The sequence below is a fragment of the Akebia trifoliata genome, chromosome 7 (assembly GCF_017979445.1).
Source record: "Akebia trifoliata isolate Shusen 1 chromosome 7, ASM1797944v1, whole genome shotgun sequence".
Lineage (NCBI taxonomy): Eukaryota > Viridiplantae > Streptophyta > Magnoliopsida > Ranunculales > Lardizabalaceae > Akebia > Akebia trifoliata.
Window position 1 is genome coordinate 24033827 of NC_141381.1, and position 20961 is coordinate 24054787.

At 33.2% G+C, this 20961-nt stretch overlaps 1 pseudogene; it reads left to right on the top strand.

Moving 5' to 3' along the window:
• Window positions 1-20216, top strand: part of LOC147398471 (AP2/ERF and B3 domain-containing transcription factor At1g50680 pseudogene) — a 42049-nt pseudogene extending 21833 nt beyond the window's left edge.
• Window positions 20217-20961: the final 745 nt, after the last annotated feature.

Below are 20961 nucleotides of genomic sequence, written 5' to 3' on the forward strand. Positions count from 1 at the left end.
TTTTAAATTTTATAATGTCTTATTTTCATTAAATCGAGTTTAGCCCTTTATTTCTGTTGAGTCAAGTTTGCAATGGCGTCTGTCGCCCTATCTAAATTTAATTGAATAAAAGAAATTTCTAAATACCTCGAGCGCATTAACGAATTAACTAAAAATCTTGTTTTAGGAGAGGATCCTCTAATAACCCCCCTCTCGCAAGTTATTCGCATTATTTGAATAAGAAGACAAAGGTCGGGCTCAACCTCTAATCGAGAAAGCGAAAGTTATTGACCTCGGAACAAAAAATAATTTCTAAGAAATTCATATTGGAATTAACTTATCCCTAAAGGAACACGAGAAAATGATGAATTTGTTTAGAAAATTCAAAAGACTTGTTCGCATGGTCCTATGAGGATATATTGGGTAAGCTAAGGTGTTGTCCTATATGAAATAGATACTCACTCTATGAAATGGGAACATCACATACAAAATCAGAATAGAATTACATAATCAGATAACAGGTTGCGTTGGAATTCTTAAAATATTAGGGTACCCAGAAAGGATTACCATTGCCATCATCATGAAAATATATGAAACACATCGAGATTGGTATAAGGAATTTCGTACCCTCGGCATGTCAAATTTTGACTTTAGTTCCTTAATGCCCTTTATTATGTGGTATGAGAAAAAAATTTTGAAATGGAAGTTTCACTTCTTAAAGTATCAATGAAAAGCCAATCGTCGGAAACAAATTTGATTTACCGCAAGTACAAAATGAGTAACTTGTGTTTCTTTATAAGAAAGTGAAGGTGCGGGACATGTAAGTCAAAGATTTAGCCTTAAAAGAAAATTGAATAGTTGTCTTCACCCGAATAAAGAAAATTACAAATCCAACAAGGAAGATCCATTCGTTACTATGATAAAAATGTTTGGAAAGGTTGTCGAACTTTAAAGATCATAACAATGTCAAAATGCTAGAATTAATCAACCTTGGCCAGATCGAGCATTACTATATCTAAGGAGGTCATATTTGGTCAAACCAATTTTCCTATTGCTCAACTCAATATTTCCTTTCGTAGTCCTTTGTAGCATTTTGAAAAATAAATCTTGCCTTTTTCTTTTTCAACCCGATCTCCGAACCTAAGGGAGGAAATGCGTTTCAACTACGTTTTGGTCTGATCCCAAAAATAATTGGGATACGTAGGCAACCTAAGAAGTTACTTCAAGCCCAACTATACCAAAAAATAAAAAATAAAAAATATTCCCCCACAAAAAAGATATTGTCAAAATGGGGAAGAAAATTCAAAGAAAATGAAAATAATATTTTGAGAAAAATGCTACACAAGGGGCATTTGGGTTTTGAGTCCCAAGTTTCCTTTCTTCCTTAGCCTACTCCTAAGCCCACCTAGGGAAATCCTCCTAAGTACTGCACGAAAAGTTAAGGGAAATAGTAAGCAATAGTTTCAAAAGTTCAAAAGAACCAAAAAAGAGAAAAGAAAAAAGAAAGCTTGCTAAGTCGAAAACCTGGAAAGGAAACTTAGGCAAAGATTATGACAAGTTTGCAAGGTTAAAAATCCGAAAAGACTACCATGGCAACAATCATAGCAAAAAAAAATGAAGAAATGGTAAGCTCGCTAGATTTAAAATCTGAAAAGGTGATTTAAGCAAAAGTTAGAACATGCTCGCTAGTACGAAATCTAAAAGGGCGATCTAGGTAAAAATTAGTGCAATCAGAAGAAAATCTCAATCAAGTTGAGAATCTAAAAGGTGATCAAAGTCAAAAACATCGAAAGTTTGAATAGCCAAGCTGCATCGACTTTGGGGCAAACAATTACTCATCGTACTATCAACACCCAATTTGAACCAAATATAGATTCAGTGGATAAAAGTATCTTGTCTATGATTGATCTGAAGAACTTTACTTCCCTATGTAAGCCAATGTGGAGAAAGAACATACTGTGATGAATTTGAAAGGAAATATTGTGTTCCAATTTCTTTGAGCCTGACTCAAAATCTTCAATATAATAGATCAAAATTAAAAGTTAAACCTTTATTGCGTTGGCGGTAATCAAAGATTTCACACTTTCATAACAAAGGTACTTCCCTTTTTAAAATTGTGCAGTTATCTCCCTTACACTAGGGGCATTCTATTTCAAATGATTTTCAATTATCCCCAGTGCAATGTTCCTTGCCAAATTAAGGGCATTTTATTCTAAAGCTTGATCAATTTCAACCTTAAAGTATAAGTTTAACCTTGAATTAAAGATTACACCCTTGATAATAAATTTTAAAAATCCCTGAGGTTCATAGAAAGTAAGAATGTTGACCTGGCCTTCATAAATTGCAACTATTTATTTTTTCTTTAAAAAAAAATTAGGTCATTACTTTTTCACCTTTGGTAGGTAGAGTAGGACTACCAAAAAAAATTACTTCATTACTCTTTCACCCCGGGCAGGTAGAGTAGGACTCAAAAAAAAAAAATAGTTCATTACTCTTTCACCCTGGGTAGGTAGAATAGGACTCCCAAAAAATATTAGGTCATTACTCTTTTACACTACATAGGTAGAGTAGTACTCCAAAAAAAATTAGTTCATTACTCTTTCACCCTGGGCAGGTAGAGTAAGACTCCCAAAAAAATTAGTTCATTACTCTTTCACTCTGGGCAAGGAGAGTCAGACTCTAAAAAAATTAGTTCATTACTCTTTCACCCTAAGCCAGTTGAGTAGGACTTCCCTAAAAAATAAGTTCATTACTCTTTCACCCTGAGCAAGTAGAATAGTACTCCCCTAAAAAAATTAGTTCCTCTTTAACCTTAGGCAGGTAAAATAGGACATTCAACTTTTGCTTTAATTTTACTCAAATTATGCTCAATTTAATTTTTCTCAAGTTTCGCTCAGGTTTTATCAATATTTTACTTAGTCATTTTCCTCCAATTTTTACTGCAAAATTCATTATCCTCTTATCATGAATGCGTAAAATGGAGGCGTGCCTTTTCAAAATCATAACTACAATATTACATACACGTGATCTCGCATTGCATTTGCATTAGTCAAGGAGAATTTTCAAAAATTCAAGGATTTAACATTTTTTAGTCCAATGAGAGGTTACCCTTAAGGATCTGGACACTTCGTCAAATTGCCGAATCAAACTGCAAAATGAGCTGTCACTGGCTTTGACATTCGGATATCGTATTATCTACCACAGTAGATTGGCCATCTAGTTTGCTTCCACCCTCTATAAAAGAAGGGCATTTGTAGGCACCCCATTATTGAATTTGCTTAGTTTAACAATTCGTCACCTAGTTGCCGTGAATTCCTAATAATTAGCGCAAAGAACTCGAAGTTCGTGAGTACTGTCCTTAATTATTTTCATTTATAGTCTTTTAATCTTGTATACTCATTACAACTCGACAAAGAAATTTATGCACGCTTATGATCACTACATCTTATAACCTATTTACTAAGTACGTACACTTAGGTTTACTACACAGTTCAATAACTTAGAAACCTCGCTATGTTAGGAAAATATGACCTCGAGACTTAGAAATAATCACGTTAGGATTGAAAGAAATTTCATGCCAAAATTCGTAAAAATCTACAAAAATCCTCAAAATGACGAAAATACCCATAATAAATTTTGGACCTTTGAAAATTCTTGAAAGTACCTCCATTGCACTCAGAATGTGATTTCAAGCCTAATGATTCTCAAATCGACGAAAATAGAAAAATTCATAAGAAATCACAAAAATGATTAAAATACCCTCAATATCCAACTTTGACCTAGAAACCCTAATTCTTAGGAAAACATGAAAAAAATGAAATAATTGAAATTCAAATTTAAATTAAAAAATAAAACTCAAATTAAAAATTAATCACCAAATTAAAAATTAACTTAAAATTAAAATCCAATCAATCAATAAATCAAAATCAATTAAAATTCAATCGACCAATCAAAGCGAAATTAAAATCAAAGACGAATTGACCAATTCAAATTAAAATTCCATCGAAACCAAACTAAATTAAATCAACAAATTTAAAATTCAAAATCGAACTCAATCGACCAATCAAGATTAAAAATAAAATTAAACCAACCATTCGAGATTGAAAGAAAATCATTCAAGGCTAAGATCAAAATTTAATCACGTTAAAAATCGAAAAAATAGGAAAAGTGATCAATCATAGATTCAATTAACAAGTGGCTATGAAACCGAGTAGCGTGGGATCGCTATTCCTATTATCTTAAAAGTGGAAACAAAAAGAAAAAGAAGCAAAGAAAATTTGAAAGCATTTTTCTATAAAGAGAGACATCTCTCTCTCCTAAGAAAAAGGAAAAAACTCTTCTTTTCTTATGGCTGAACGTGCTCCAACCCTTGCTTTCCCATGTTTTTTTCCTCTTCCATCTCTGTTGAACCCATGTCTCTTCTCTGAGGACGGGTTGAACTCCTTCTCATCTACGTCCTCTCTTTACCCTTCTCCCTCTCCACGTTTTCTTCCACAAGCCGAGCTACCTGTAATAGCCCTAACTCCCTACTACAACTTCCTTCTCAACCCTCTTCTTCTCTGTTGGATGCATCAACTTCCCTCTCTCAACCCTCATCTCCCTAACACCCTGCTACACCAACCCCTTACACCATTATATACAACACTTACCAAGACGTCCTCACTACTTTAACTCCCTGCTGCATCAACACCCTAACACCATTACAACACCTACTAGGACAACAGTCCCTCACACCATTACAACAAGAACGTCTCTCTCTCAACCCTTTTCTTTTCTGTTGGCAGCCATTGCAACTCCTCTCCCATTTCATCTCCCTCATACCAATATAGCACATACCAGAACGTCTCTCTCTCAGCCCTCTTCTTCTCTGTTGGCAACATTGCAACTCTTCTCCCACTTCATATTCTTCACTCCATTGCAGTCATTACGACACATCTCTCTCACATCCTCACTCCATTGTAGCCATTGCGACACATCTCTTTTATGTCCAGCCTTAGACAAGCAACGGTAACAACAACCATTTTTTTTCTCTTTTTCTTCTCGTATAGTCGGCAACCATAGCGGCCAGCATGGCGACTACTCATGGATTTCTTGAGTTACACCTGAAGGAACCTATAGCAGCCACAATTTTGTGGTAGAGGTAAGTTTAGTTTATTTTTATTCGTTTATTTATTTTTATTTTTTTCTTCTTTCTCCTCCTTTTTTCGTTTGTTTATTTTGTATGGATGATTGTCCAACTTTCGTTTATGTGTTCATAATCATCATCATATGTTCCTAATTTTTTTCTATTATTCGAGAATTGTCCATATATGTGTGAATCGATGATTCATTGATTTAGCACGTATTCTTAATTTTTTTATTCGTAAATTTTGTATATACGCATGAATTGACGATTTATTGATTTGCCATAATTTAATGGTTTTTGGATTCATAAATTTTGCATATGTGTATGAATTGGTGATTCACCAATTTGCCGTGTATTTTTAATTTTTTGATTTTAAAATTTTACATGTGTTGATATTTTTGTTCTCCGATTTGCCTTATGTTGATGATGTTCCGAGTTGGAAATTTGATATATATATATATGGGTCAGGTTCAAACGACAACCATTTCAACACACATATAGACAACGTGTTTTGTCTTATAAGGGAAAAAATGTTTGGAATGAGCTGATTTTTTGTGAGGATGATCTATGTGGTGAGGAGATCATCCTTGCCAAAAATCAGCTCATTATAAAACTTCTAGACCGTCCAATTTTTGTGGAAAAATTATAGACCGTCCAATTTTTGTAAATCAATTTTGATGGGGTTACAAGTTTTGGAATGTGATGATCCCCTCATCACAGAGATCATCCTCACAAAAAATCAGCCCATTCCAAATATTTTTTCCCATATAAGACAAACACGTTGTCTATATGTGTGTCGCAATGTGTGTTGCAGGAACCCGACCCTATATATATATATATATGAATCTCCAATTCATAAGTTCATAATATGCATGATTAGATAATTTTACATTATTTTGGTTTTGTTAATTTCGATATTCATGCATGTTCATAATTTTCTGATTTGGTAAGTTCACATGATTTTGATTTTTGCTAATTTTGAAATTCATGTATATTCATGTTTCATTAATTTGGTGGTTTTGTGAGACATTGAATTTTGCCGATTTGTTGAGTGGCCATGTGTCCATGATTATCTAATTTGGAAATTCATAATTTCTATTTTGAAAAATTCATTTTAGAACTCTCTAATTTGGAAACTCATAATTTCTATTTTGAAAAAAATATTATTTTAGAAGTCTTTAATTTGAGAATTCATAATTTTCTGCTTTGAGAAAATTCATATTCATGAATATCTAATTAAGATACTCCACATTTTTTGTGATTTTCCAAGTTGAGGGTTTTGCATTTTCCTTATTTAGAAATTTCACATTTATGAAAATTTATGATCTTCGAATTCGAAAATTTCATGTTTTTGGTGATTTTCAGTTTTGGTAAATTTCTATTTATAAATTTCTGATTTGGAAATTCATCCTATATTTGCAAACTTCTAATTTGGAAAATTTCATGTTCCTAATTTAGAAACTTCATAATTGCCAATTTAAAATTTTCACATTTATAATTACCTAATTTGGAAAATTTTTATAAGTTTCTATTTTATCTAATTTGAAAAATATTGCATATGTGGATTCTCAATTGAAGAATATTTCCATGTGAATTTTAGAAAATGTGTTGAAATTAAGGCTTTTTCAAAGTTTCCCCTTGTGTGAAATTAAAGAAATCATATCAATAATTGGAAAATCTAAACTATAAGATTCGTTTGGCAAATCCCATATAGTTTGATGATGATTGGACCCTAGTTTGACTTTTGTTTTTGTATGTTGACCATAGGATAGTTTTGAATTGTATAAGAGACCAATTATCTTGATCAGACGGGTTCAGTAGTTGACGTCTTCTGAAATCCCTAATCTAACTCCTTACCCATTTCTCTTATTCGTGGATTAATCCAGATCCAATTGGAGTTATTTTTTGTTCCTAGAACTAAACTAGGTGACGACTCCCATTTCTAAAAAAATTCTCAATTTATCAATCAGACTCCTCTTCACTATTTAGTAAAAAGGGGTCAAGGCGATTTCAGATTTCTAGATATCCTTAAAGCTCTGTTTGGCCTCTTATTTATAGAGAAACCAGATCAGGGTTTTTTAGGGTTCGAAATCCTTCTCTAGGCATAAACACTTCAAAACCCTAATTCACTACGACTTATCTTCATTCGCCAAACTTCTTCACAAATCTAAAGGAATGATTAACCGCCACCAAAACGCCGCGGTAACGGTCCACCGTGTCGCAGTCCATGTGGGCCCATTTGACCAGGGTCTTAGTCAGTTGCCTTCTTCCGGATCTTTGAACATAGTGGCTCTTCTAATTTTCTAATTTGTTTTCGAAATTTTACGACTTTTTCCTGTTACATGAAAATAATAGTAATTAGTTTTCAAAATATATATTTTTATGAAAAACAACAATTATTATGGACTAACAATGCATTATGTTTAATAAGGGGATTTAGTGTATAGTTTACCTATAAAGTTTAAGCAATAAGTGCTCTAGAAAGCACTTTCTAGACCCTCATCACTTTATCTTATCCGGATTCCGGAAGTATCTCGTGTATTTGTGAGTGTTTCCACGTGTCAACACTTCATATTTGAAAAACTACAATCAATTATTAACTTTTTATTATTGCATGAAAATACCTAATTTATCCTCATGTCTTTATATTGCAATGCAGTGGGGAAGAAATGCCTTTTCTTCCTACTTCTTGTAACAACAATTTTGTACTTTCTTCTAGTGTGGGACGAAGAAAAGAGATCAGAGAAAAGTACATATGATACATTGGCGGAGCCACAACCATGAATGAGACTACCACATCTTTTGGACATCAATCAATCCCACCTTTAACTTACTTGTTTTCTTTCAAGTTTTTGTTATATTGTTGAAAAAAATTGCTGCAAACATGACTCAAACAAAGATGAAGAAACCATGAACCCCAACACTAAAAGAGGAAATTGTTGATCACAGTGCTGCACACTCAGCAATCCTACTTTATACCAAAATTATATTTTTTTGTAATGGTGTTACTCACTACATAAGTACCCCCATTCATCTAAGTTTATTTCATATAAGTAATGTAAAAGTGATTCCATTTAGAGTTGGCACCATCAAATCAATGATATTTGATAGATGGTAAGAATACTTGTAAATGGTCAAACATATATTGAACTTAAAGAAAAGTTTGATTTTTCTTTTTGAATTGAAGTAGATTAGATACCGATGGTTATAAATTCATGGAATGAGATGGAGTTCTCAATCTTTTAAAGAACATTGATTTTCATGATGAGTGCTTGGATTGAAAACTTGTACAAGCTAGTTACTTTTTTGGGATGTTAGTATGTACAAGTTGCTTTTGCTTGAGTTAGATGTATAAAGTTTAATGGCTTTCACCAGTGTCTAGGAGGTAAATATTTGTCTCCATGGTTTTAATTTTCATCTAGATTAGTTGATTGTAGAAATTAACTTATTGGCTGTTTGGAAAAACTTGATTTCAATACTCAAATTGCGCATTTGGTGGGGGTATAGTCATAATAATTATAATGTAAAACTGGTGTGAGAATAAGATCTCGTACAGGTTTAATGAATTTTACGACAAGTCGATAGTTTTATTCATGGAAAAAGTCTGCAAGCAAGAAAGGTGAATAGTCTGGATTGAGGCTTAAGAGTCTACATGTGAAGTGAAGGAGGTCCTTGGTAACCCAACAGTGCGACCCTCGTGTCAAAGGCTCACTAATAAGTCTTGTTAGCTAGGGTGGATTGCATGGACGGCAGGTTTTGACCTATGTCTTGCCTTGGCTCAATGGAAGACCTAACCATAGGGATTCATAGGTATTTGGCCTAAAAAATAACCAATCCCATGGATAGGACATAAAATGGGTCGGATATAAATGTATCATATTCATACCAGGATTTTTTTTATCCAAGACCACATCCCAATCATTTTGTGTTCACTAAAATCAGATCTAACCCGAGGTTTTAGGGTAACCATTTGACTCCCCCCATTCCATTTAACCATTACAATCCATGATATAGAAAAGGATATTTTAAGAAATCTAAAAATATAGTTTTTAAAGCAATAATATATGGACATTTAGCATACAAATTCCATAGGTTTATGACAATGGCAAAAAACATGGCTACTATTAGTTATAGTAACTTATGTTTTCGGATAAAAATGCCCTCATGCACCCACAATTTCTCTGATAAACCCTTGAAAAATAATCTTCTAGATTGTAACTTCCATCTTCCCAACATTTTATACCATCGAACAGAGAGAAAGAGAGATATCTTCTCTCGACCAAAACCCACCAAAAATTTATTGGACTTCACCAAAAAGGCTCTAGATTTAAAGAATAATTCTGAATCTTGTAGATCTATGCACTCATTTGTTCAATCCATGATCTATTGAAGATTTCCACTAAATGTTATCAACCTCTCATTTATTTCTTTCATTTCCATTTTAAATCATTTATATATTCTTATAATCTTGATATATTTCATCAATAGTTATATAAATGGAAGAAGATTGCAAAAAATATGATTTTAAGAAATTTTTATGGTTTTGTTCATATAATTTACCCAGTATCGATCCTTGATGTTAGAATGTATTATAGCATCGAGGCTCAATGGTACCTCTTGTCGAGGTTAGATGTAGTGGACATTTTTCACCAACAGAAACTTTTATTAGACAATTTCATCGAGGTTTCACAATAGGTACCGTTGAGCTTCGATGCTATAATATATTCCAATGTCGAGACTTTGGGTAAATTTTACGAACAAAATCGTAAACATTTCATGAAAGCAATTTTTTTAGCTACCATTTTCTAGAGCCTCTTTGATGAACTTCAACGGCTTTTTGGTAAGTTTTGGTAGAGAGAATGGATCTCTCTCTCTCTCTCTCTCTCTCTCTCTCTCTCTCTCTATATATATATATATATATATATATATATATATATATATGGTCCAAAAAAGTTAATGTAACAAATAGCCCTATTTTGAATATTAAAGAAAAGTAGTCATTTTTTCCATTGCCATAAACTTGTGGAATTTTTTATGCTAAATGTCCATAATATATCCTTTGGATATGGATGAATCTATAAATGAATCCATATAGGACTTGGATACGAATCTAGTCAAGGGACATTAAACCATATTTGTCCCATTTTCAGGAAAATTATTTAATTGTTAACAAGACTGACTTTCCTTTCAATTTAGTACTTGACTTTTGCAAGTAATCAAAATAGTCCATTTAGTAAATCCGTCTTTTAAAAATAACTCTTGAACCCGACTCGAGACATTTCTCACGATTGAAATATTGAAATTACCCTAACCATTAATACTCACCATTTTCGTCCAAAAAATTTGGATTCTCGGCATCCCGATAAAGTTTTGGAGACTCCATTTCGATGAAAAAGGTTTGAGAAGGAAGAAGAAAACTAGAATTTTTTCAATGGTTTTGCTTCCTTTTTGGATGAAAATCAATGAAGGATGGCCCTTTTGATTTGAAATCATCTACACAAGTTGTTATATCAAGTTTTAAGTCGATCTTTCCATGTATTTTAGTTGGAAAAACTAAAAAAAACTAAATCGGGTGGGTTTTAGTGCTTCGAGGTCAACAATCTTTTAAAACCATTGATGTTGAGGTTGACAATTTTAAAAAAAAATTATTGTCAAGGGTACAAATTTTTTAATTGTTGTCAATTTCTTCAATTTTTTGGGTCGTAGAAGCTAATAAGTCAAGTTCATAGGCTTCTTTGCCATGTGGGGTGATGTGTATGGTCATGCATCTGTTGGCTTTGGTCTCGTCTGCTTAGGCACCAATATGGACAGACCTAACCATTCACAAATTTCTGGCCTCAACAATAGCTACCTCATGGACCATCACGATGGTTCATCTCCTCACTAAAATTGCCCAGTGCAATGGCATAGGGGAGGCATCACAGGTATTACAAAAACCCAATCATTAATTAAGTTGTAGGGTACCATATCTGAAAGCGCCCTCAATCTAGTTTTTAGTATTTTGGGAGTCGCCACTTAGTTTTATGATCTAGGAATCGAAACATGACTCAAAATAGATAAAAAAAATTACTAATCTAAGAAAAGAACGGGTGCAGGGATCACATTACAGGATTAGAAGGTGTTAGGCACCAATCCCGACCAACAAACGTCGGTCTCTACTTTTCTCAAAAGTTTTACATTGCAAAAATGACCTAACAATTAAAATAAAATAAAATAATATCTTATTTACCTAGGTGATTGTGATAGTCGATTCCCTCAAAATTGGTAGAGAGTATTCTTCGTGTGAGTCTTCCTTTTTTTATTTTCGTCACTAGATCCAGTTCCAATCTCCAAGATGAGGAATTCTCCTCCTAGATCTGAGTATTTTCTTTTACTTTTCTAAGTGTTTTGAAGGTTTCAATGTATTTTTAAGGATTTCTAGGTGCTAGGTAGGGACTTAAGGCTTCAAATTTAAGATTTTGGGAAGGCTTGGGAGAGTTTTTGACCTATCTTTCTTGGGCTTTTTCTTGACCGCAGAGTTTAGGTTGTGGAAGCTCCTTTTATAGAGTTTTTTGAGAGTTTTTTCAGTTTGACTAGGTCTTTTTAAGTTGTTTAATTACGATTTTAATTCTTACATACAATGAAGATTTTTAAGTTTTTTGAGAACCCCCTAATTATATTTTTAATTCTTTGGGACCCCAGATGGAGGGGTTTTTAATAAATATCATGTAGGCCCCACTTAAATAAGTATGTCACTACTTAAAATTTGACCCATATGGGCTTGATTGGTTGAATTTATTTATTCAACTTTTTAATTTAATTTATTAATATTTCACTTTACGTTAATTAATGTTTTAATTATTAGTTTTAGATTCTTGATTTCTAATATTTAGAAAATTATTGTTTTGCCCTCAAAGAGGGCTTTTGAGTTGAGAGGTTGATTTTTGATGTTTTGGGATGTTTTAAAATTATTTTTTTCTAAGTAATTCAATGGGAATATTGATTTGTGTTATGAGTTTTTGGTGTGAAATGGTCGTAAATTTTATGAAGGGCATTTTCGTAATTTTATCAAATTTGGTAAAAATTAGCGAAACAGTTTATTCGATTTTCATTTGTTATTTTATGTATTTAAAAGGATTTTCCTAATCGTAATGTAGGCTTTAAGGATGTTTTGATGTTAGGGGTATTTTGATAATTTGGTCATTTTTGATGATTTTTTCTTGGAAAATTTCTTTTTATCTCAAAATGATGATTTCTATGTTTTGAATCATATTTTTCTTGCGTAGCGTAGTTTTTAAAGTTTTGCTTACTTGAAATACCTCATCCGAATTTTTGAAACATATCTATTAACAAATAAAAAATATTGAAATATTCATCCATCATTGGAAACCACCGCAATCGGTTTGACGAGTTGATTAATCAGGTAAGTGCAAAAATGGGGTGTCTATAATATCTCATATAACTCATGTTCTCAACTCTCATGTGACGACTATTCTATTGCTCCGAAACAGAGAGTGTGTAGCATGGTAACGGAATTCTCCTAATTTTTCAAACAATTCGCATAGTTCTCCAATGAAGGGCCATTAGTTTTTTTTTTTTTTTTTTGATAACCGGTTATTCCTGTAGACAATAGACCGAGCGTGTATCTGGGCATTGCATAGTCAATAGACCATGGTCTTGTCCAAGAACTAGTATAGGGGCACGTGCAAGCGGGTTGGCCTGAGGAACTATTGCTCATACTGAGTATCGAACTCACAACCTATGGACATTCTCCGCTTATCTATTCGAAATTGCCATTGAGCCAACCCCTTGGGTTTGAAAGGGGCATTAGTTGATTAAATCGACGAATTAATTGGCAATTTTTTGCATAATCACTCAATATGGTAACATTTTTAACAAGTTATTTTCTTCAACATCCTATCTCAAGAAGAAGATAGAGTTTTAAGGGAGGTTGAAATGTTAGACCATGTTTTGTTGTGGCCAATCAATTTCCACTGTTTGTGTTTAAAATCTAATTGGATTCTATAATATAGTGGGAAACCCTAAACCATTCGAACTTGGAAAGAATCTTCATCAAAGATTTAATAGGAAACCTTTTTATTTTTATAAATAAGCCTGTTTTTAAAGAGTTCAATAACTTAATGTTGGATAGGAATCTTACTAAAAGTGGAACTCTAGGTCATCTCCTCTCATCTATAAAATAATGGAACAACATCCCTATTATTCCATCAAGAATACCATAGCCAATCCATAAAAAAGAGAGAGAAGAAGGTGAGTCTAGTATTCAAGAAAGACGAATTATTCTGATTCGCGCAAGGGGAGTTTATTATTCTATAGGTTGTTCTTGCTCGATTTATTGATCTCGATGGCACAAGGTACGCTTGCAAATAATCTTAAATTTACTTGTAACACTCGGTTTATTCTATATGTTATTGTAGATTTCTTGAGATATATATATATTGATTCTAATCAATGGAAAAACATTGGATGGATTAAATGTTGTGTTGAATGAAATTGTAAATAGGAAAATTTTTAATATGCATTATCAGAGCGTAGGTTAAAGAATCTGTATATCTTGGAATTCAATGGTTATTTGTTGTTATCATTAAGCTTAAGTTCTTTGATTAAGGTTTCCTTGTATGACTAATCAATAAATTAAATTATTTTTTTAAGGTTACCAAATTGATTTGGATTTTTCAAGCTTACCAAATCAGTTCAGTTCAATAGCCTTTCTTGATTAAATCTTGTAATGTTTACTAAAGATAAAAAGATAACTTGTTTTGAAGGTAAGGTTTAGAGAACAGTCTGATTTGGGTTTTACAAATCCAATTAGCTTTTGGATCCTTTCTAAAGAGACAATCGGTTCGGATTATTCAAACCCAACCATTAAGTACGGATTGATTTGGGTTTGCCGTACTAATTGTTTTTAATCTTGATCAATCATAGTTTTAATTCAAATCATTTTGATTCAAGGGTTTGACCGATTGGGGTTTTCCAGCCCAATCATTTTTTTTTAATTTAATCTAGAGAATTGATCAATCTGGTTTTCCCAAAGCCCAATCGATTTTGGTTTTTATTGCAATCAATGGATTTAATTTTTATTATCTCAATTAAATTTGGAGTTTTTCCCAACGGTTGTCTATTTGGAGTTTTAGTTTAGATTAAAGTTTTAGATCAAATCTTTTTAAATTCTAGAATCCAAGAACAAATCCATTGGGTTTCCAAAATATACCGGATTTGGTTAACCAATTATTTATTATGTAAAAAAACTAATATACCCTTGTCTTTTTAACTAAAATACAAAATGCTAGTGGCAATATTAGAAAAAAATGTGGTGGACAATGCTAGTGTCCCCATGAAGTCTTGGACGTTAACATTCGCCTTATATATATATATAAAGAGAGAGAGAGAGAGAGAGAGAGAGAGAGAGAGAGAGAGAGAGAGAGAAAGAGAGAGAAAGCGAATAAGGAGAAAATTGGAAATACATAAAAAAAACAATGAGAAATAAGCTTACTGAAGAATATGATAAGATATTAGTGGTAGAAGAAGTATGTTGGAAACAAAAATCCAAGGTAATGTGACTCAAAGAAGGAGACAATAACACAAAGCTCTTTCATGGCAAGAGCAATAGGTAGAAAAGAAGTAGTCAATTATTTATGTTGTGGGTTAATGGAAAGTTGATATAAGTGGATGAAAACCTAGCTAAAGAAGTTGTTGGGTTTTTTTCTAGAATCCATACCGGAAAGAGCATCCAATTGGACCCAGATTGGATAATTTATAGTTTGACAAGATTTTTGAGGAGGAGAGTGCGTCGCTGGCAAGACCGTTCATTGAGGAGGAGGTTTGTAAGGTGGTAGCTAGTATGAGTGGGGATAAAGTTCTTTGGCCTGACGTCTCCTTAATAACCTTTTTAAAGGTATCCTAGAAGACAATCAGAAGTGATCTTATGGCAGTCGTTTAAGATTTCTATTGAGAGACTAGTCTTTCTTGGATTATGGCTCGAATTGCTCATTTATTGCTCTAATTTCAAAAAAGTCAGGTGTAGAAGGGATTTTTGATTTGAGACCAATTAGCTGAGTGGGAGTTACCTACAAAATAATTTCTAAGTTACTAGCCTTTAGACTAGAGATGATTCTTCCCGACATCAATGGTCTGGGCAAGGGACTTTTATTAAGGGAAGACAAACTCTTGGTGGGCTTCTAACTATTAATGAATGTATTGATTCAAGATTGAAGTCAAAGGTGCCTGGGGTAGTGTGCAAGACTAATCTTAAAAAATCTAATTATTATGCAAGTCAAAAATGTTTGGAGTATTGCTTAGGTCGATGTGCTTCCATCAAATATGGAATAGATTGATATTGAAATGCATTTCATCGCCCACTTTCTCAATCTTTATGAATGGGTCGCCTCATGACTTTTTAAAAAGCTCAAGGGGTTTAAGCCAGAGGGATTCATTGTCTCCATTTCTCTCCGAATTGTTGCTGAGTTTCTAACTAGGATGTAGAGAGTAAAGAGTTGCCAAGGTTTTCAACGGTGCAACAAGTTTGTTAATCCTGTACCTAAAATTTTCATGTGACGTTTTGATATTTGTAGATGCCACTATTAGTCAACTTAGCTTTTTGAATGCGATGATATGTTGCTTTGAGGAAGTTTTTGGTTTACTGATTAACTCCCACAAAAACAAGCTATTTCATGTGGGGGAGGTTCAATATATGGGACAACACAAGATTGTGTGGGATTCAGTTATGGAAAAGGTGGAAAAGAGGTGGTGTTGTTGTCAAGCGAAGTACTTGTCCATGGGTGGTAAGATGACTTTACTAAGTAACACACTTTCAAGTATACCTATGTATTTCCTTTCTTTGATCGGTTTGTCAAAAATGTGGAGGTGAAATTGGAAAAGTTGTTTGGAACTTTCTATGACAAGAAAAGGACAAGGGGGAGTTCCACCTAGCCAATTGGATACTCCTCTACTTTACGAAGATCAAACAATGTCCTTATGAGAAAATGGCTTTGGAAATTTGGTCTGAATCCTAATAGGTTATGAAGGATATTGGTGGCAAGAAAATTTGGTCAGAAAGAGTTTGGGTGGAAGAACATAGCACGTATGATTAAGTTGTTTGGCAAAGGATTCTGAAGGTTTTGCCTTTATTTCGGCCAGGTATATGATTCAAGATTGGTAACTGAAGTAGAGTACATTTTTGGGAGGATCTTTGGTTGAGAAGGGACGAGTTGGCGTCTTTATCGAATTAGCTCTTTCTATAGATCTCTAAAGTAGAGTACATTTTTAATTAGCTCTTTCTATAGATCTCTAAAGTAGATGATGATTCAATTTTTCCAATAGTAACCATTTGGGGACCGAAGTTCTGTTGAAGATTTCCTTCTTCATTTGAACCGCCGCCCTGAATAGAATGCTTACTTTAAATGTTCTCATTTGGAGTTTGGAGGGCCAAACTTCTGTTGCATGTGCATAAGAGATGAGGAGTCCGCTAATCATTTCTTGTTGCATTATGTCATAGTTAAGGAGATTTGGATGCTTTATTTAGATTGCAGCTCTAGATAGAACGTTCACTTTAGATGTTCTCATTTGGAAGGGGTTTACAGGTTCAAACTTCTGTTGCAAGTGAATGAGAGATGAGTAGTCTGCTAATCATATGTTGTTTCATTGTGTCGTGATCAAGGAGCTTTGGTTACTTTTCTAGGTCTCTTTAGAGTGTTGGGTTACTTCCCAAGAATGATTAAAGATCTCTTCGAAGACTAGATATCCTTGGGATCCTCATTTATCTTATGGAAAGAGGATTTTCTGGTCCCTTATTCCAATTGCAATGTGTGGGGATTTGTGGAAAGAGAGAAATTCGTGTCTTTGAAGGAAAAAGTCAACGATGGGAGAGATTGTAGTGTCTGTAAAAATTTTCTTTTTTATTGGTTAAGGCCTTTGATGAGTTTAAAAGTGTTTTCTTCGATGAATTTAAGGGGAGATGGGATTGGTTCTGTAGATTGTCATGAGTGAAGTTGAGGTGTTATTTTGGGGTCTTTTGTGTCATAAGTATTGTTGGTCATCTCGACAACTTTTAATACAATTGCATTTACTTATAAAAAATAATGTCTTGGTAAGACAAATTAGTGTGACAACATTTGGACTATACTAGGAAAGGTTGTTAGTGGTGTGGTGCATGGAAGAGAGTATGTCACTGGTGCATATGACTGAGATGACTCACATTATGATTCAATTAAAATACAATATTACGTCATCTAACTAATTGGGGTTATTGACATGTTTTGAAAATCGTGGACACATGTAAAATTGATTTTTATATAATTCAATAATGAGTTATTTTAAAAGACACAAATTTTTAAATAAAATACACTATAGCACAATTGGCATGTGTCAGACCACGTTTGGTTATGGCCTTATCGAAATCCACAACTTTAGTGTTTTCAATCTAATGGGTTTCTATATTAAAGATTGTAAATATTTTGGAAACTCTAAACCGTTGGAAATTGAAAAGAATACCCATTAAAGATTTAATAGGAAACCTTGATGAACAAGACCATGCTAAAAGAGGAACTCTAGGCCTTCTCCTATCATTTATAAAGCAATGAAATGACACTCCTATTAGAGACATATTGTCAAAATCATTGAAACATTCTTTGCTACAGATTTTGTAATGTAGGATAAAACACAAAAACCTAGAGTTTATGTTAAAAATCAGATTCTAAGATGAAATCCCAAGAACTAGGAATAACGAATAATCTTTATGTTGAGCAAACAGACTAAAAACTTCAATATAATATGAGATTGATGACAATCAATCGCAAACTCTAAAATAAGAACCAATATCAGGTTCCTATGCTAAAGAAATAAAGAAAGGGAAGAAAATGTTATTTTTTTCTTCTTTTATTAATCGATTTTCAAAAAATCTAACTGTTGAATTTATTTATTAGAGTTACTTATATAAATAACTCCCTCATAGCAACTTAGTAATCTTTTAAAATACTAAAAAAATAAATTTCTAACCTATCTATAACATATTACTAACCTTCAAATCATATTAAAACTCATTTTGTTATTAATTATATTATTAATATTACTATTATTGTTGTTGTTGTTGTTATTGTTGCTAAATATATTTCACGATCGTCATAAGTTGATGTAGAATCAGGAGAAACAATTTGAGAACTTTTTCTAATTCTCTGTGATTTTGATTCCTAATTATGAGCAAAATCAAATCGATAATTTGAATCAAACGATGAATCAGATTCTAGAATCCGAACCAAACGCCCCCTTTGAGTTGGGTCTTAGTTAGAAATAAGTTATGTCATTTTATACTTAATTTTGCTCATTAACATTCTCGATTATTGTAATCCTATTAATTATAATACTGCACCACTACCAAAATTGAACCAAGCATGAATAATTATCAAGAACATTTATTTATTTTTTCTTATTACTAAACATAGCCTTGGAAGGTTTGGTGACATACATTGAACCAAATATTAATGCCTCTATAATGTTTCAAACAACAATGCCAACAAATATAAACCACACAATTGATTAAATTTACTTTTGTCCCAAAGAAAGGATCAATTTGATGGTCTAACCTATAATATTAACATCATACATATCTATATATATATATATATATATATATATATATATATATATATATTAATCCCTTGTCAAGTTCACTTACAGGATCATATATATATGATCCTGTAAGTGAACTTGACAGGGGATTAAAAGCTGCCCCGACATTGCTCCTTGTATACTGTATCTGGTATAATACCATTCGTCAGATAGATGGGACTAGTGTTTTTTAATTTGATTATCAAGAATTTATCTTTCTATTTGAACTCTTTTACCTATCCTTTGAGTAACTAACTTGTCATGGTTACATGTAAATTTTAATCGGACTAGTCGGTAGTTGTGATACTGAACATCATCTATTTTTTATTATTAATTTATTGTTATCGAGGGGGAGAGAGAGAAGTCAATTAGTAGGTTTTGGGCTAATAATTAGATTTTATTTATCCTTCTATTCTCTAGTATATTTTATATCTATAATTGGGAGGATCTTTGAGAACCTTTTCCATTTCACGATTGTAGGATTACCATATCAATGTTTTGTTAGCTTCTTGTAGTTATTTCAGGTTCTTCTGATGAGTTTTCTTGAAATGTATGTGATGGCAGATCGCTCAGATTCAAACAATAGCAGCTACCCATGTCATTCAAATAAGCCTCAAAGACAACAATGTAATTCAAGATCATCGAAGATATTCAAAGGTATTGTCCCGCAGAAAAATGGGCGTACCTGGGGTGCACAAATATATACAAAACAAAAAGGATCTGGCTTGGAACTTTCAAATCGGAGAATGAAGCAGCCATGGCGTACGATAGTGCGGCCATCAAGCTTCGAAGCAAGTACTCCCAGCGCAACTGCCTTTTGAATGATCTCACCATTCAAGAACCCAACTTCCAGAACCTACACTCTACAGATTCCATACTTGCTATGATCAAGGATGGATCCTATCAATCCCAGTTTATGAATTTTGTTAGGAATCATCAATCTTTAAACATGGAAAATAAAGGGAAGGGACTTATAAATGGTGGAGGGGTTTTGCATAAACAATTATTATTCCAGAAAGAGCTGACGCAAAGCGATATAGGGAATCTCAATAGGCTTCTCATTCCCAAGAAATATGCCATCAAATACTTCCCTCCAATTCCAAAAAGTTCAGGAAATGATGGTGTAGTGGATGATGTGGAATTAGAGTTTTTTGATAAGGAGATGAGATCATGGAAATTCAGACACACTTATTGGGACAGTAGCCTTAGCTTTGTGTTTACTAGGGGTTGGAAAAATTTTGTTGACAGAAAGAAACTGAAGATGAAGGATATTGTTAACTTCTATAGATGTGAGAATAGAGAAGGGGGAGAATCTGCATTCTGCATGATCGACACCATCGTTGAGTGTAATGGAAGCGAAAGCTGCAGTGGTTCTGGAAGGACTTTCAAATCAGTTTTAGATAGAAAGGGGAAGAGAAGAATGGAGGAGGAGGAGGTGGTGATGGGTTTTACACCACCACCAACGGAGGAGAAAAAAAGGTGTCGACTTTTCGGCATGCAAATTAATTGATGATGAGAAGATATTGGTTTTATTTACATTTTTACTATTGAGTTTTTAGACTTTCAGATTCAATCATACAACAAGGCTAACTCTTGATGCATGTGTGTAAAATTCAAGACAAACGACAGTTGTTTAAGTTATAATTGGTACATTTTGCGTGATTCATATGGCACAAAGAATGTTATTTTTAAGAATAGTGGTATTATTATATAACCTGCTGTTGAAAACAACTGGTGCTAAGCTTATGAACCAATGACATGGGGGGGCCGCTGCTATGTGTACATGAAACTGGGTGCAAAATTTTTTTGCGTCTTGCACAGGTTCCCATAGCGGTGGATAAAATTATCCGCTGCAACAAATGTATCATACTGAAGCGGATATAGTCATCCGCTATTATAAACCGACGCTAAAGATCGGAAATGTTATAGCGTTAGTTCATTTGCGTAACACCAATTTTTCTTATATAGCAAATCTCTATTCAAGAAAATGTAACTGTATTTTAGTTTTATTTTTTGGATGGGTAAATGACCTTGAACCCACAAATTTCCCTAGCAATGTGTAATATATTATATCATCAAATACTTGAATAAATGGTTCATATATTACATCATCAAATACTACTAACTACATGGTTCATATATTATATCATCAAATACTATGTTAAACTATAATAAAAAATCACCAAACCCATGTTGATGTCATTCATGGATCCACCAACTCTACAACACATTCAAGGTTTATATGGTTCCAGATA